This window comes from Sinohyriopsis cumingii, chromosome 9, assembly GCF_028554795.1.
Source record: "Sinohyriopsis cumingii isolate HCF-2022 chromosome 9, ASM2855479v2, whole genome shotgun sequence".
In the NCBI taxonomy this organism is placed as follows: Eukaryota; Metazoa; Mollusca; class Bivalvia; order Unionida; family Unionidae; genus Sinohyriopsis; species Sinohyriopsis cumingii.
The window spans coordinates 92,760,746-92,775,123 of NC_142969.1; the positions used below are offsets into that span (position 1 = coordinate 92,760,746).

At 37.9% G+C, this 14,378-nt stretch overlaps 4 non-coding genes across 4 annotated transcripts; all 4 read left to right on the plus strand.

The window, feature by feature from the left end:
* The first annotated feature begins 112 nt into the window (after nt 1-112).
* On the plus strand, nt 113-202 carry Trnai-uau (transfer RNA isoleucine (anticodon UAU)). The gene is given in 2 exon segments: nt 113-150; nt 167-202. It is a non-coding gene; the product is annotated as a tRNA-Ile (tRNA).
* A 2,803-nt stretch (nt 203-3,005) lies between these two features.
* Nucleotides 3,006-3,095, plus strand: Trnai-uau (transfer RNA isoleucine (anticodon UAU)). The gene is given in 2 exon segments: nt 3,006-3,043; nt 3,060-3,095. It is a non-coding gene; the product is annotated as a tRNA-Ile (tRNA).
* A 4,268-nt stretch (nt 3,096-7,363) lies between these two features.
* Trnai-uau (transfer RNA isoleucine (anticodon UAU)) lies at nt 7,364-7,453 on the plus strand. Its single transcript is given in 2 exon segments — nt 7,364-7,401; nt 7,418-7,453. It is a non-coding gene; the product is annotated as a tRNA-Ile (tRNA).
* Nucleotides 7,454-10,255: 2,802 nt separating this feature from the next.
* On the plus strand, nt 10,256-10,345 carry Trnai-uau (transfer RNA isoleucine (anticodon UAU)). The gene is given in 2 exon segments: nt 10,256-10,293; nt 10,310-10,345. It is a non-coding gene; the product is annotated as a tRNA-Ile (tRNA).
* The last annotated feature ends 4,033 nt before the right edge of the window (nt 10,346-14,378 follow it).

The following is a 14,378-nucleotide window of genomic DNA, read 5'->3' on the forward strand; positions in this document are numbered from 1 at the left end:
GGTAGGAAACTATTGTTGTTAAAATCTATAGTAAGCTATCAAAATGAGATGATCCTGTTTTTCCATGTTTATTTATTCCTGTAACATTTTGTTAAGAAATACCAATCAGTCAGCCCCGGTGGCGCAATCGGTTAGCGCGCCGTACTTATAGACAGTATCCTAGGCAATGCGGAGGCTGTGAGTTCGATCCTCACCCGGGGCAACGATAATTTTTAATGAAAAAATCCATTACCTATCATTACGCCAATATATATTTTTTTTACCTATTCTGATATATTTCGGATATTGCATGGGTAATCGGGAAAGGCAACAGGCATCGGTTAATTAGGAGTGTTTTCCATTTAATTTCCTTGCATCACCTAGTCATTTTGAACCTTTAATTTGAGTCAGTCATTTTAAATTGCTACTATTCCTCCTATGTGTTAAATGAGGTTGGCTACTGCACATTTTGACACTTCTTTCAGACATAAAACATAAACCTGAATACATCACGCACAATGAAGGCGCAGGGACGCTCGCAAAGATATTGAAAACTGCATACATCGAATGTAGTCTTACTATTCTGCCAGGAACGAGAGGTCTCTGAGGTTCGAGGCCACTCGCCTACCCGAAACAGTCAGATGCCTTCCGATACATCGAACACTTCCAATATGGATGGTTGCAAATTCTCTGACAGTACATGCCACGAAGAGAAGCTGGTGGCCCACATCAGTGAAGCATTTAAGGCATTTCTGTCGTAGAAGAGAAAGGTGCTCACACGTTTAGTCCCGACTGACGAGGAAGAACATGCATCGCCTTCTTTGGAGGATTAATTTAATGCTGTGCAAAACTGTGCTTCATACGGATCTACCTTCTTACTCTCTGCGCCCATTTTATACCATATTCCTGCCAAACTCATGGAAAGAAATGTAGCAAGATGAGTCTACTGACTAGACGTTGTTGTTGTCAAACACCTTCGAGGTTCGAAATCCACGATCTGTTATTTAAGTGGATGAAGAAAACAAAGTGTTCTGCCTATCGTGACTTGCATGTGACCACGATTTAAGATATCCAACTATGGAAAAGTTCATTCTTCGTTTTGCAACCGCTCATGGCAAACGATCCCACACATTACCACACAAAGTGAATATTCTAAAGAAACATAATTTTGCATTCCGAACGTTTGTGTATCTAATTGCGCTTGCCACGACTGTATTCATCAACCTTTATTTCCTTACTGTCGGAATTGTAGTGTGTCCCAAGTTGGATGGCAAACAATACTTTGTTTGCTCATAAAAGTAGAATAGAGTTATTACAATATTTACTATGAAGGGGTTGAGGTTTAAATGCTGAATTTCAAAGAAAGAAAAACTCTAAGACTGTTTACATATTCCAGATATTATTTGATATCCTTAAAATTTCCATTCAAACAAGAAGTAAAAAAGCAATACAACAATATGACTTAATATGGAGTAAAATCCAAACTAAATTGTATACGAATTGATCAAAATACTGATTCTCATTGTTCACAATATGCAGTATCTATTTATATTGTTGTTAGTATAGTCTAGTTTTTCTGATTGTTAAATTTCTAAACGCAATAATAACATAAATTTCTTAATAAGTTTTGTCAGATGTAATTTGACAATTTTAGTGATTGAAGGATTATCGTATAGCTCTTTGATTATTCTACTTTTTTCTTCTTCTTGATCCTCTTTTAATTTTAGTTTATGAGTATACAAGAATTTGTTCCATATATGTATAATGTATAATTATACACAATCTTTGGTAGAGAGTTTGGTGTAACTAAACATGCAATAAGACATGAAGTTAGAACTATAACAAATGAATTCGATACATAAGCTCACCGAGAAGTTATCTACAACCCGGATCATTGTATTTTAGATATCCTATCTCAGAAGACTTGACTCCAGTAGAAAATGTAAAGATTACTCATGTTTGATGATTTTAACATTAATCACACTAACATGAACAATATTAAAGAATAGTTGTCTTTATCAATGAATGCAAACACAAACTGTATCTAACTCATGAGTCATGTATGCTCTTTGATAAAGCAATTTTAAGTACACGAGTGATATGGAAACATATTGGATCTGTTCTAAATTCCCTCCAAATTCAAAGCCCAATTTTAAAATAAACAACAACAACAACAACAAAAATCATAGCCCGAGTCAATCCAAAAATGTATTTATAAACCAATTTTCATGGACAATGTAACAGGCTGGTTCCTTGGTTTCTGCCTTTCAAAGACCTGTGAAAATTGACAGGTCGTTTCCATCTTTACGCTTGTCTATTTTCCATCAAATAAAACTTTTTTGTAAACCAGTTTTCATGAAGTAATAAAAAGATAGCTTTCTGGTTTGCGCTCTGTAACTATTTTTTAAATTTTATCCTACAGGCTTGTGCCAAAACCTGGTCCTTTCTCTGTAATTATTTTACGCGAGTTATACATTTTAAAGGGCAGATAAATCTGATGGCCATAAACTGTTCAATGCGACGGGGGTGATAAACGCCCGAAAGAGAAGTTAGTAACTCGTTAATATCGTTTAAACTTGATTATTATTATTAATATATGTTTTTTTCCTTTTGCGTTTAATAAATGAAATGATCACAAGATCCAGCTGTCATTTTACATTCAAAGTGTTTTAATAATGTAACGCAAACATCGATCTTGCTTTGTTCCATGTCATGAGCAGTAAGAATTCATCATTTTCATCTATCTAGCTGTGGATTCCAGCCAGACTCATTAAAGGGCGAAGGAAAAAGAGTTAATTAAACACGTTTCACCCTAATTACAGATCATTCATGTTGTTTAATGTCCATATTTCTTCCTACTGACTCTCAGTGCCAGTTTCAATAATTCTCCAACAATTAAATTGTGGGTCCCCTGTATGAGAAGTCGACTGTTGAAGAAAGTAAGAGTCCCACTCCAAATGAGATGATCCTGTTTTTCAAAGTTTATTTATTCCTGTAATATTTTGTTAAGAAATACCAATCAGTCAGCCCCGGTGGCGCAATCGGTTAGCGCGCCGTACTTATAGACAGTATCCTAGGCGATGCGGAGGTTGTGAGTTCGATCCTCACCCGGGGCAACGATCATTTTGAATGAAAAAATCCATTACCTATCATTACGCCAAGATATTTCTTTTTTTACATATTCTGATATATTTCGCATATTGCATGGGTAATCGGGAAAGGCAACAGGCATCGGTTAATTAGGAGTGTTTTCCATTTAATTTCCTTGCATCACCTAGTCAGTTTGAACCTTTAATTTCAGTTAGTCATTTTAAATTGCTACTATTCCTCCTATGTGTTAAATGAGGTTGGCTACTGCACATTTTGACACTTGTTTCAGACATCAAACATAAACCTGAATACATCACACACAATGAAGGCGCAGGGACGCTTGCAAAGATATTGAAAACTGCATACATCGAATGTAGTCTTACTATTCTGCCAGGAACGAGAGGTCTCTGAGGTTCGAGGCCACTCGCCTACCCGAAACAGTCAGATGCCTTCCGATACATCGAACACTTCCAATATGGATGGTTGCAAATTCTCTGACAGTACATGCCACGAAGAGAAGCTGATGGCCCGCATCAGTGAAGCATTTAAGGCATTTCTGTCGTAGAAGAGAAAGGTGCTCACACGTTTAGTCCCGACTGACGAGGAAGAACATGCATCGTCTTCTTTGGAGGAATTATTTAATGCTGAGCAAAACTGTGCTTCTTATGGATCTACCTCCTTACTCTCTGCGCCCATTTCATACCAAATTCCTGCCAAACTCATGGAAAGAAATGTAGCAAGATGAGTCTACTGACTAGACGTTGTTGTTGTCAAACACCTTCGAGGTTGGAAATCCACGATCTGTTATTTAAGTGGATGAAGAAAACAAAGTGTTCTGCCTATCGTGACTTGCATGTGACCACGATTTAAGATATCCAACTATGGAAAAGTTCATTCTTCGTTTTGCAACCGCTCATGGCAAACGATCCCACACATTACCACACAAATTGAATGTTCTAAAGAAACATAATTTTGCATTCCGAACGTTTGTGTATCTAATTGCGCTTGCCACGACTGTATTCATCAACCTTTATTTCCTTACTGTCGGAATTGTAGTGTGTCCCAAGTTGGATAACAAACAATACTTTGTTTGCTCATAAAAGTAGAATAGAGTTATTACAATATTTACTATGAAGGGGTTGAGGTTTAAATGCTGAATTTCAAAGAAAGAAAAACTCTAAGACTGTTTACATATTCCAGATATTATTTGATATCTTTAAAATTTCCATTCAAACAAGAATTAAAAAAGCAATACAACAATATGACTTAATATGGAGTAAAATCCAAACTAAATAGTATACGAATTGATCAAAATACTGATTCTAATTATTCACAATATGCAGTATCTATTTACATTGTTTCAATTTCTTTTCTTCTGTCAAATTTTCTTTTTCTTTCAATTTTGTTTCTCTCGTCATGCATCCAAGTTTGTTAATTAAGACAATGATTTTCTAAACCATTTTAGGTTTATAGCTTATATCATCATGGTATTGGGCTCAACAGAGAGGGCATTTTCTGGTTGACAAAATATTGCTGGTCTTTGCACTGCATACTGTTTGTAAATAGCAATATTATTTCCTGTTCATCATGGGTTTACATATATATAAAACACCATCACCCCATGCACCAACCCCATTGTTACATGTTGGTTTGGTTATTGTTATCAAGAGGATGATAGACCACGGAGATACTGCGCGGATCGAGTAAATAATAAAATAAAAAACGAAATAGAATAAATTGAGACCTGAGCAGAGATATAGAATAAAACAAAACAAGCCTCAGAATGCAGAATAAAAGAATATAATCAATTATAAAAACAAAAGGAAATCGAACATGACATTTGAATGATACACTTTCTTAGAAATAATTACTAAGTTTTTAAAAATATAATTAACCATTCTGTTCATACCAATAGGACAAATCTCTTCTCGCCTAGTATTCCTGCATAACTTGGTTGCTTGCCGGTCCTTCCAAATTCAACGTCGGGTCACAGGTTAGAGTAGAAAGATATTCTCTCTCTCCTTTTCTCTCTCTCTCTCTCTCTCTCTCTCTCTCTCTCTCTCTCTCTCTCTCTCTCTCTCTCCCCAGCCTTCTATCGGGTCATCAAGCATAGTCTCGGTCTCTCCTTCCTTTTCTCACTGTATGGTGTATGGAAATATTTTCCTTTTAAAATAAGTAAGAGACAAAGTAAATATTTGGCAGTTTTCTCCTCTAGGATCGAACCTCATCATCTCTCTCATTACGTCAGATATCGTCATGTCGTAATTCAACAGAAATTAAGGCTAATATGTGTGAGTTCGCATCCTGATAGCAGATACAAACACCCTAGAAGTCAGTGGTAGTGGTGGCAGTGGAGGTGCTAATGAGATGGCTTTGGTCTTCTTTTCATTTTCACTTCTGGTTTCTCCTTATTCTTTTTCACTTCTGTCGAATGAGGAGTATACATCATCTTTTTAATGCAAGCTTTCAGTTCTTCTCGTTGGGGTGTGGGGGAAGTCGGCAGCAAGCACGCATCAATCTTGCTAGGAATGGGAGCTGCTGACGGTGCTTGAAAACTTCTCGCACCTGTTCTTCATCAGGCATTCGTGAGGCTGCGTCTGTCTTGACCACTGGGGTGGTGATGGGTGGTGGTGATGGTGATGGATTATTCATCAAGGTCTTAAAATCTTTCAGAGTGGGTAGAGCTGTTTCGTCTAAAGATTTCTGGTGAAAGAGTTGTATTCGTTGCAAGAGTTGACCGTACTTTTGTGATTTTTCTGTTTCAGACAAATCGTTACGATCCATCAACGATTGCAATTCCTGTTGTAACTTGAACGTCTTGGTCAAATTCGGATGATTGGGAGGCAAATATGGGGTCCGTTGTAATTGCCAACCATGGGATTCCATCCATCGTTTCGTGAGGCACTAAAGCTTGTTTTCGTCCGTCCACTCGATTTCAACGGTCACGTCTGAGATCTTAGGACTCCAGAGGTCCCTTTTATCTTCTTGGTTCCTTTTTATCTTGCTCCCATCATTCCCCCCAGCATTGTTCCCAATACTCCTTTCAGCAAGGGTCCTAACAAGAGGGACAAAATTCTTCCGCGTTGTACCAACATCTTCATCTTTTGATAAATTTATATTTTCTTTGGACCAATTGGAGACAAACGTGATGATGTTTGGCTAAGCATTCTTCTGGTGTTTAGACAAAGGTATCGTATCTTTCAAGACGTTCAAACAACATTCGCACACGGTATCGATGAAATCTTTGGAGGCGGTTTGAATGAGATCCTTTCGCATGAGTGGAGAAGCTTTGGACAGGACGGACAACATGTCCCCATGTTTGACTAAACGAGGTGTCAGTACTTTCCTTTTCTTTCCTTTGGTGATAGAAGAGGGATGGCTTCTTGGGGGTGACATCTATGGGTTTTCAGGATCACAAAAACAATGATTCCCATTCTTTGCCTCAGGTCTTTTTTGAACTGGAACGCTTAGCCACTGATTGTCTTTATGTCATGTCAACTTGATGACAGTCATCACGCGTCGTGGAGGGATTCCCAACGGAATAAATCAGGACAGTTCTTGCTTGGACAAATCCAGTAAACTCTGTAACATGCCAAATCTCTCTTGGACTTTGATTTTGGGGGCAGGTACTTTGTCAAAAGCAGCTAAAGAGGAGAAGGGTGTCACCGTTGGAGAAGTTCTTGGAGACTCGGGTTTCCATTGTTTCATCAACTAAGGAAGAACGGGTGTCAAATTGGGTTTGGCAGGCATCACCAACAACGGATAAGTGGAAGAACCTAAGGTTACTGGAGACTCTATCACAGTCGCTGCAGGTCGTGGTTTGCGAATGTAAGGATACGTCCTGTTCGAAGCACCTCTCTTGTAAGTAGTAGCTGTTTTTTCTGTGGTCTTTTCTTGGGACTTTTCTTTTTCTTTTTCTGTGGGCTTTTCTTTTTGGGGGTGCTGTGACCTGGTCTTGACACTGTTTCCCTTTTTCTTCTTTGGGGCTCGTTTCACATTTTGGGAGTGACTTTTTTCCTGTGATATTATAGGTTATTTCTTTGTGTGCATAAATCCAATTTACATGTGATATGCCATGATCCGTCATACCGTAGCAATAAGTGAAATTATTATATAAAATATTTAACTGTAAGGCATCTATATGCTTAATACGACAGGATAACTGCCACTAAGATGCGATGGGGTAGGAAACTATTGTTGTTAAAATCTATAGTAAGCTATCAAAATGAGATGATCCTGTTTTTCCATGTTTATTTATTCCTGTAACATTTTGTTAAGAAATACCAATCAGTCAGCCCCGGTGGCGCAATCGGTTAGCGCGCCGTACTTATAGACAGTATCCTAGGCAATGCGGAGGCTGTGAGTTCGATCCTCACCCGGGGCAACGATAATTTTTAATGAAAAAATCCATTACCTATCATTACGCCAATATATATTTTTTTTACCTATTCTGATATATTTCGGATATTGCATGGGTAATCGGGAAAGGCAACAGGCATCGGTTAATTAGGAGTGTTTTCCATTTAATTTCCTTGCATCACCTAGTCATTTTGAACCTTTAATTTGAGTTAGTCATTTTAAATTGCTACTATTCCTCCTATGTGTTAAATGAGGTTGGCTACTGCACATTTTGACACTTCTTTCAGACATAAAACATAAACCTGAATACATCACGCACAATGAAGGCGCAGGGACGCTCGCAAAGATATTGAAAACTGCATACATCGAATGTAGTCTTACTATTCTGCCAGGAACGAGAGGTCTCTGAGGTTCGAGGCCACTCGCCTACCCGAAACAGTCAGATGCCTTCCGATACATCGAACACTTCCAATATGGATGGTTGCAAATTCTCTGACAGTACATGCCACGAAGAGAAGCTGGTGGCCCACATCAGTGAAGCATTTAAGGCATTTCTGTCGTAGAAGAGAAAGGTGCTCACACGTTTAGTCCCGACTGACGAGGAAGAACATGCATCGCCTTCTTTGGAGGATTAATTTAATGCTGTGCAAAACTGTGCTTCATACGGATCTACCTTCTTACTCTCTGCGCCCATTTTATACCATATTCCTGCCAAACTCATGGAAAGAAATGTAGCAAGATGAGTCTACTGACTAGACGTTGTTGTTGTCAAACACCTTCGAGGTTCGAAATCCACGATCTGTTATTTAAGTGGATGAAGAAAACAAAGTGTTCTGCCTATCGTGACTTGCATGTGACCACGATTTAAGATATCCAACTATGGAAAAGTTCATTCTTCGTTTTGCAACCGCTCATGGCAAACGATCCCACACATTACCACACAAAGTGAATATTCTAAAGAAACATAATTTTGCATTCCGAACGTTTGTGTATCTAATTGCGCTTGCCACGACTGTATTCATCAACCTTTATTTCCTTACTGTCGGAATTGTAGTGTGTCCCAAGTTGGATGGCAAACAATACTTTGTTTGCTCATAAAAGTAGAATAGAGTTATTACAATATTTACTATGAAGGGGTTGAGGTTTAAATGCTGAATTTCAAAGAAAGAAAAACTCTAAGACTGTTTACATATTCCAGATATTATTTGATATCCTTAAAATTTCCATTCAAACAAGAAGTAAAAAAGCAATACAACAATATGACTTAATATGGAGTAAAATCCAAACTAAATTGTATACGAATTGATCAAAATACTGATTCTCATTGTTCACAATATGCAGTATCTATTTATATTGTTGTTAGTATAGTCTAGTTTTTCTGATTGTTAAATTTCTAAACGCAATAATAACATAAATTTCTTAATAAGTTTTGTCAGATGTAATTTGACAATTTTAGTGATTGAAGGATTATCGTATAGCTCTTTGATTATTCTACTTTTTTCTTCTTCTTGATCCTCTTTTAATTTTAGTTTATGAGTATACAAGAATTTGTTCCATATATGTATAATGTATAATTATACACAATCTTTGGTAGAGAGTTTGGTGTAACTAAACATGCAATAAGACATGAAGTTAGAACTATAACAAATGAATTCGATACATAAGCTCACCGAGAAGTTATCTACAACCCGGATCATTGTATTTTAGATATCCTATCTCAGAAGACTTGACTCCAGTAGAAAATGTAAAGATTACTCATGTTTGATGATTTTAACATTAATCACACTAACATGAACAATATTAAAGAATAGTTGTCTTTATCAATGAATGCAAACACAAACTGTATCTAACTCATGAGTCATGTATGCTCTTTGATAAAGCAATTTTAAGTACACGAGTGATATGGAAACATATTGGATCTGTTCTAAATTCCCTCCAAATTCAAAGCCCAATTTTAAAATAAACAACAACAACAACAACAAAAATCATAGCCCGAGTCAATCCAAAAATGTATTTATAAACCAATTTTCATGGACAATGTAACAGGCTGGTTCCTTGGTTTCTGCCTTTCAAAGACCTGTGAAAATTGACAGGTCGTTTCCATCTTTACGCTTGTCTATTTTCCATCAAATAAAACTTTTTTGTAAACCAGTTTTCATGAAGTAATAAAAAGATAGCTTTCTGGTTTGCGCTCTGTAACTATTTTTTAAATTTTATCCTACAGGCTTGTGCCAAAACCTGGTCCTTTCTCTGTAATTATTTTACGCGAGTTATACATTTTAAAGGGCAGATAAATCTGATGGCCATAAACTGTTCAATGCGACGGGGGTGATAAACGCCCGAAAGAGAAGTTAGTAACTCGTTAATATCGTTTAAACTTGATTATTATTATTAATATATGTTTTTTCCTTTTGCGTTTAATAAATGAAATGATCACAAGATCCAGCTGTCATTTTACATTCAAAGTGTTTTAATAATGTAACGCAAACATCGATCTTGCTTTGTTCCATGTCATGAGCAGTAAGAATTCATCATTTTCATCTATCTAGCTGTGGATTCCAGCCAGACTCATTAAAGGGCGAAGGAAAAAGAGTTAATTAAACACGTTTCACCCTAATTACAGATCATTCATGTTGTTTAATGTCCATATTTCTTCCTACTGACTCTCAGTGCCAGTTTCAATAATTCTCCAACAATTAAATTGTGGGTCCCCTGTATGAGAAGTCGACTGTTGAAGAAAGTAAGAGTCCCACTCCAAATGAGATGATCCTGTTTTTCAAAGTTTATTTATTCCTGTAATATTTTGTTAAGAAATACCAATCAGTCAGCCCCGGTGGCGCAATCGGTTAGCGCGCCGTACTTATAGACAGTATCCTAGGCGATGCGGAGGTTGTGAGTTCGATCCTCACCCGGGGCAACGATCATTTTGAATGAAAAAATCCATTACCTATCATTACGCCAAGATATTTCTTTTTTTACATATTCTGATATATTTCGCATATTTGCATGGGTAATCGGAAAGGCAACAGGCATCGGTTAATTAGGAGTGTTTTCCATTTAATTTCCTTGCATCACCTAGTCAGTTTGAACCTTTAGTTTCAGTTAGTCATTTTAAATTGCTACTATTCCTCCTATGTGTTAAATGAGGTTGGCTACTGCACATTTTGACACTTGTTTCAGACATCAAACATAAACCTGAATACATCACACACAATGAAGGCGCAGGGACGCTTGCAAAGATATTGAAAACTGCATACATCGAATGTAGTCTTACTATTCTGCCAGGAACGAGAGGTCTCTGAGGTTCGAGGCCACTCGCCTACCCGAAACAGTCAGATGCCTTCCGATACATCGAACACTTCCAATATGGATGGTTGCAAATTCTCTGACAGTACATGCCACGAAGAGAAGCTGATGGCCCGCATCAGTGAAGCATTTAAGGCATTTCTGTCGTAGAAGAGAAAGGTGCTCACACGTTTAGTCCCGACTGACGAGGAAGAACATGCATCGTCTTCTTTGGAGGAATTATTTAATGCTGAGCAAAACTGTGCTTCTTATGGATCTACCTCCTTACTCTCTGCGCCCATTTCATACCAAATTCCTGCCAAACTCATGGAAAGAAATGTAGCAAGATGAGTCTACTGACTAGACGTTGTTGTTGTCAAACACCTTCGAGGTTGGAAATCCACGATCTGTTATTTAAGTGGATGAAGAAAACAAAGTGTTCTGCCTATCGTGACTTGCATGTGACCACGATTTAAGATATCCAACTATGGAAAAGTTCATTCTTCGTTTTGCAACCGCTCATGGCAAACGATCCCACACATTACCACACAAATTGAATGTTCTAAAGAAACATAATTTTGCATTCCGAACGTTTGTGTATCTAATTGCGCTTGCCACGACTGTATTCATCAACCTTTATTTCCTTACTGTCGGAATTGTAGTGTGTCCCAAGTTGGATAACAAACAATACTTTGTTTGCTCATAAAAGTAGAATAGAGTTATTACAATATTTACTATGAAGGGGTTGAGGTTTAAATGCTGAATTTCAAAGAAAGAAAAACTCTAAGACTGTTTACATATTCCAGATATTATTTGATATCTTTAAAATTTCCATTCAAACAAGAATTAAAAAAGCAATACAACAATATGACTTAATATGGAGTAAAATCCAAACTAAATAGTATACGAATTGATCAAAATACTGATTCTAATTATTCACAATATGCAGTATCTATTTACATTGTTTCAATTTCTTTTCTTCTGTCAAATTTTCTTTTTCTTTCATTTTGTTTCTCTCGTCATGCATCCAAGTTTGTTAATTAAGACAATGATTTTCTAAACCATTTTAGGTTTATAGCTTATATCATCATGGTATTGGGCTCAACAGAGAGGGCATTTTCTGGTTGACAAAATATTGCTGGTCTTTGCACTGCATACTGTTTGTAAATAGCAATATTATTTCCTGTTCATCATGGGTTTACATATATATAAAACACCATCACCCCATGCACCAACCCCATTGTTACATGTTGGTTTGGTTATTGTTATCAAGAGGATGATAGACCACGGAGATACTGCGCGGATCGAGTAAATAATAAAATAAAAAACGAAATAGAATAAATTGAGACCTGAGCAGAGATATAGAATAAAACAAACAAGCCTCAGAATGCAGAATAAAAGAATATAATCAATTATAAAAACAAAAGGAAATCGAACATGACATTTGAATGATACACTTTCTTAGAAATAATTACTAAGTTTTAAAAATATAATTAACCATTCTGTTCATACCAATAGGACAAATCTCTTCTCGCCTAGTATGCCTGCATAACTTGGTTGCTTGCCGGTCCTTCCAAATTCAACGTCGGTCACAGGTTAGAGTAGAAAGATATTCTCTCTCTCTTTTCTCTCTCTCTCTCTCTCTCTCTCTCTCTCTCTCTCTCTCTCTCTCTCTCTCCCCCAGCCTTCTATCGGGTCATCAAGCATAGTCTCGGTCTCTCCTTCCTTTTCTCACTGTATGGGTGTATGGAAATATTTTCCTTTTAAAATAAGTAAGAGACAAAGTAAATATTTGGCAGTTTTCTCCTCTAGGATCGAACCTCATCATCTCTCTCATTACGTCAGATATCGTCATGTCGTAATTCAACAGAAATTAAGGCTAATATGTGTGAGTTCGCATCCTGATAGCAGATACAAACACCCTAGAAGTCAGTGGTAGTGGTGGCAGTGGAGGTGCTAATGAGATGGCTTTGGTCTTCTTTTCATTTTCACTTCTGGTTTCTCCTTATTCTTTTTCACTTCTGTCGAATGAGGAGTATACATCATCTTTTTAATGCAAGCTTTCAGTTCTTCTCGTTGGGGTGTGGGGGAAGTCGGCAGCAAGCACGCATCAATCTTGCTAGGAATGGGAGCTGCTGACGGTGCTTGAAAACTTCTCGCACCTGTTCTTCATCAGGCATTCGTGAGGCTGCGTCTGTCTTGACCACTGGGGTGGTGATGGGTGGTGGTGATGGTGATGGATTATTCATCAAGGTCTTAAAATCTTTCAGAGTGGGTAGAGCTGTTTCGTCTAAAGATTTCTGGTGAAAGAGTTGTATTCGTTGCAAGAGTTGACCGTACTTTTGTGATTTTTCTGTTTCAGACAAATCGTTACGATCCATCAACGATTGCAATTCCTGTTGTAACTTGAACGTCTTGGTCAAATTCGGATGATTGGGAGGCAAATATGGGGTCCGTTGTAATTGCCAACCATGGGATTCCATCCATCGTTTCGTGAGGCACTAAAGCTTGTTTTCGTCCGTCCACTCGATTTCAACGGTCACGTCTGAGATCTTAGGACTCCAGAGGTCCCTTTTATCTTCTTGGTTCCTTTTTATCTTGCTCCCATCATTCCCCCCAGCATTGTTCCCAATACTCCTTTCAGCAAGGGTCCTAACAAGAGGGACAAAATTCTTCCGCGTTGTACCAACATCTTCATCTTTTGATAAATTTATATTTTCTTTGGACCAATTGGAGACAAACGTGATGATGTTTGGCTAAGCATTCTTCTGGTGTTTAGACAAAGGTATCGTATCTTTCAAGACGTTCAAACAACATTCGCACACGGTATCGATGAAATCTTTGGAGGCGGTTTGAATGAGATCCTTTCGCATGAGTGGAGAAGCTTTGGACAGGACGGACAACATGTCCCCATGTTTGACTAAACGAGGTGTCAGTACTTTCCTTTTCTTTCCTTTGGTGATAGAAGAGGGATGGCTTCTTGGGGTGACATCTATGGGTTTTCAGGATCACAAAAACAATGATTCCCATTCTTTGCCTCAGGTCTTTTTTGAACTGGAACGCTTAGCCACTGATTGTCTTTATGTCATGTCAACTTGATGACAGTCATCACGCGTCGTGGAGGGATTCCCAACGGAATAAATCAGGACAGTTCTTGCTTGGACAAATCCAGTAAACTCTGTAACATGCCAAATCTCTCTTGGACTTTGATTTTGGGGGCAGGTACTTTGTCAAAAGCAGCTAAAGAGGAGAAGGGTGTCACCGTTGGAGAAGTTCTTGGAGACTCGGGTTTCCATTGTTTCATCAACTAAGGAAGAACGGGTGTCAAATTGGGTTTGGCAGGCATCACCAACAACGGATAAGTGGAAGAACCTAAGGTTACTGGAGACTCTATCACAGTCGCTGCAGGTCGTGGTTTGCGAATGTAAGGATACGTCCTGTTCGAAGCACCTCTCTTGTAAGTAGTAGCTGTTTTTTCTGTGGTCTTTTCTTGGGACTTTTCTTTTTCTTTTTCTGTGGGCTTTTCTTTTTGGGGGTGCTGTGACCTGGTCTTGACACTGTTTCCCTTTTTCTTCTTTGGGGCTCGTTTCACATTTTGGGAGTGACTTTTTTCCTGTGATATTATAGGTTATTTCTTTGTGTGCATAAATCCAATTTACATGTGA